Genomic DNA, 3,652 nt, shown 5'->3' on the forward strand with positions numbered 1-3,652 from the left:
TTTTATATTTTAGTTTTAATAGTATTTTTTCCCATTTTTTCCATTTAAAAAAAAAAAAAAAATAAATAAATATATATATATATGAAAAAATAATAAGTAAAAATATGTATCATATAAACAAAAACATACAAAATAGACCTTAAACAGACTGTGCTACACATAAGCATGACGGCACATGAAACAGTTATACAATTGTAACTGCTATTCTTACCTTACAGAGAGACTTTGGTGGTGGTCCTTATGTCCGATGCCAGTTTATGGAAAAATATGAAGTCTGTGAGCCATCAGCCTTGAACAAACAAGTTTGTTTTGGAGGATGAGGATGAGGAGAGAGGAGAAGGTCGAGAAGTCATTGTGCGGGAGCTAACGCTTATTCTGCCTGCTGCTGCGGCGGGAAACATACTGAGAGACACAAATCACAGCGGTGCTATGAAAGATTCACTCTCTCGCTCTCTCCTGCTATCCCCCACCCTCTGTCTGTTCCTATCCTTCCCTCTCTCCTCCTCCTGTTCTTGTAACTAACACTGCTCTTTGTGTGTGACTGTCTGTGATTGTCACATGTCTAATGCCTCTCATTCACCTCCTCTCTGTCAGTCTATTATAGGGCTTGCATGACTGCTTGTTTTTTATAGTTGACTAGTCGCTCAGACAAGTAAATGAGCCACAGTACGGCATGCAGCTTCAGCGGTCTTTGCTGTTTCTGTCAGGTCGGGCACTGTGTTGAGAGTGTGTAAGTGGAGAAAACATCCACACCGCTGAGATGATACGCTTGAGAAATCAAAGTGTGGATGTTTCCATTAACTGTGTCCTCACTTATAGTTTCTATCAGCCTCTGGGCAACGCTTGATTATTATTTTCTGGGTGGTTTGCAAGAATTCTGGCTTCTGTGTGAACACTCCAAATAAACTCAGGCCCCCTTAGATGTCTCTCTCTTTCTATACAGTATGAATAGGGTTCACTATATTTTCACATTTGTGACCCTGGAGCACAAAACCAGTTTTAAGTAGCACGGGTATATTTGTAGCAATAGCCAAAAATGCATTGCATGTGTCAAAATTATGTTTTTCTTTTATGCCAAAAATCATTAGGATATTAAGTAAAGATCATGTTCCAAGATATTTTGTAAATTTCCTACCGTAAATATATCAAAACGTAATTTTTGGTTAGTAATATGCATGGCTAAGAACTTCATTTGGACAACTTTAAAGGTGATTTTCTCAATATTTAGATTTTTTGCACCCTCAGATTCCAGATTTTCAAATAGTTGTATCTCAGCCAAATGCTGTCCTATTCTAACAAACCATACATCATCTGAAAGCTGAATAAATAAGCTTTCCATTGACGTTCTCGATTTCAAATTAACCCTTATGATTGATTTTGTTGTCACAAATTTGGTTAATTGCAAAGGAATTTCCCTTTAACTTGTGTCATCTGAATCCACTGGCAAGCTGTTCTTTTCAGTGTTATAGTAGTATATCATTGATATACTATTATCCACCTTATATTTAAATGCAGAAGTAAGCCATTTTTCTATGAATGGGCGAGACTTCCAGTTCATTAGCCACTGTAGGGAAATAATGAGAAGAATAACAAAGTGCAGTAAACTATTTGCACTGCAAACTGGTGTGTTTTTAATGTAAGATAATACATTAAAGGGGTCATGGGATGCCCATTTTCCACACGTTGATATGATTCTTTAGGGTCTTAATGAAAAGTCTGTAACATAGTTTGGTAAACAATTCTCAATGGTAGTGTAAAAAACACCTTTTTTACCCTGTCAAAAACAGCTCTTTTCAGAGCATGCAGTTTTGTAGCATTTTCCTTTAAATGCTAATGAGCTCTGCTGACCCCGCCCCTCTCTTCCGAGCTGCTCTCGGGGGCGCATTCCCTTCACAAACAAATGTAATCCACTGCGTCTTCAGCGGCCCAGATGTCGGGAGTAAATGACGACTGCTATGTTCAGTTCATTATTACATCCAACAAAGAACACCTCAATCTCTTAGGAGTCATTCTTGTCTACAACTGCTCCGGCGGTGAAACAATGGCAAACTGATGACAGCTCACTTTTCACATTTTGTCACAGTCCATAAGTTTACTTTTTGTTTCACAAACTCTTAAAGTCGCAGTGCTTAAGATGCACAGTTTGTCACTAACAGCCATGTATAGACACTCTGTGTGCTCACAGGACGTGTGGAGGGGCTTGCTGGAGGTATTTATAGCCAGACTTTACATTCTCCCATCACTAGACTGGGTGGACCATCAAAGCATGTGACAGCACACAGTGTAACTCACATTAACTGACAGTCACCACTGATAAGCTACCACTAAATATTGTAGAAACTTAATTTGCTGTAAAGTTGCATTGCAACGATTTGTATCGTGAAAAGCGCTATACAAATAAACTTGAATTGAATTGAATTGAATTATGTCTATATAGTTTTCTATTATGTTTTAGCTTTTCGTTTTAGTTATTTTAGTACTTCAACTAAACGAAAATGAGAAATGTTGCCTTAGCAACTAGCTTAAATAAAATGTTTTTAAATTTTATTTCAGATTGTTTATTTCAAATAATTTATTTTTTTATAGTTTCCGTTTTACAATATAAACAAGAATTCTAATAATAATAAAGATTATTTATTTATTTATTTATTCATTCATTCATTTATTTGGTATGTAATTATTTAAAATTAAATTAAATTAAATTAAAATTTTCTGTTTTTGCTTTGGGCATTTTGCCTTTGAACAGTATAAAGAGTGGGTATGAAGCAAAGTAAGAGAGAGAAGGAGATGAAATCAGAAAGGACCACTAGCCCAGGGAGACCCAAAACACTGCATGTCAGAGCACTTCTCCAAAGGCTATTGGCTTTGGCCATTGGGAAGCAGCTGATGGATAGATGAATTTGCCTCCAGGTGTTGCATGTATAGAACAAACGAGGGGTGAGAACCAGAAGGGCATAAGTGACATTTTGGGTGAAATGGAGAGATATATATATACTGTATATCAAATTAAAGCTCTTGATGAGCTCTTTCTACTACTTTCTAGTGAATTCTTAATAATTCTGGAGTTATTCATTAGAAACCAAAAGACTTAACTCTGAACATACTAAGCCAGTTGGTGCCAAAAGGGCGTAACTGCACTTATGCCCTTTTGGCACTGAGAAATGTACTGTGGGTAAAGCTTGTGGATAGCACTTGAGTCAAAATGGCTGACACCACATGTAACCAGGTAGGTCAACCATGAGAAGAAAACTGTTTTTTACTGCTGAAGATGTATTATTCATCTTTTTTGTGACAAAGAGCTGGATGATAAGGGAGAAAATGAATTATCCAGAATTAATTGTCAGTGAGGTGTAGCTAGCTAGCGGGTAGTAACCAATAACTTGCTTTCTGATTTTATGTCCCTGGTGAAAAATAAATACAGAGTTCTGGCATGAAACTCTAGATGGCGCAGTCCGATAGATCTAACTCAATCTGACCTAATGACATCATCAACAGCGTAGCAGATCTATTCCGCCAAACCAAATACATTAACATTGGCATGTACATTACCATGCCAATCCCTCCGAGAGTTGTCATGCCAGAAATATACTAAAATGTATTTGAAATACATTTATTTCATGCTAAGTATACTACAAATACATTTACATATGTA

At 36.7% G+C, this 3,652-nt stretch overlaps 1 protein-coding gene across 1 annotated transcript in view; it reads right to left on the minus strand.

Annotated features, from left to right (window-relative positions):
- The window catches only part of opn7b (opsin 7, group member b), a 47,169-nt gene extending 46,785 nt beyond the window's left edge, over window positions 1–384 (minus strand). Inside the window, exon 1 of the mRNA XM_016533058.1 lies at window positions 212–384. The gene's annotated coding sequence lies outside the window, so the exon portion shown is untranslated. The remainder of the gene's footprint in view (window positions 1–211) is intronic.
- Window positions 385–3,652: the final 3,268 nt, after the last annotated feature.

Source organism: Sinocyclocheilus rhinocerous, unplaced genomic scaffold, assembly GCF_001515625.1.
Source record: "Sinocyclocheilus rhinocerous isolate Xijiao unplaced genomic scaffold, SAMN03320098_v1.1 scaffold815, whole genome shotgun sequence".
Classification (NCBI taxonomy): domain Eukaryota; kingdom Metazoa; phylum Chordata; class Actinopteri; order Cypriniformes; family Cyprinidae; genus Sinocyclocheilus; species Sinocyclocheilus rhinocerous.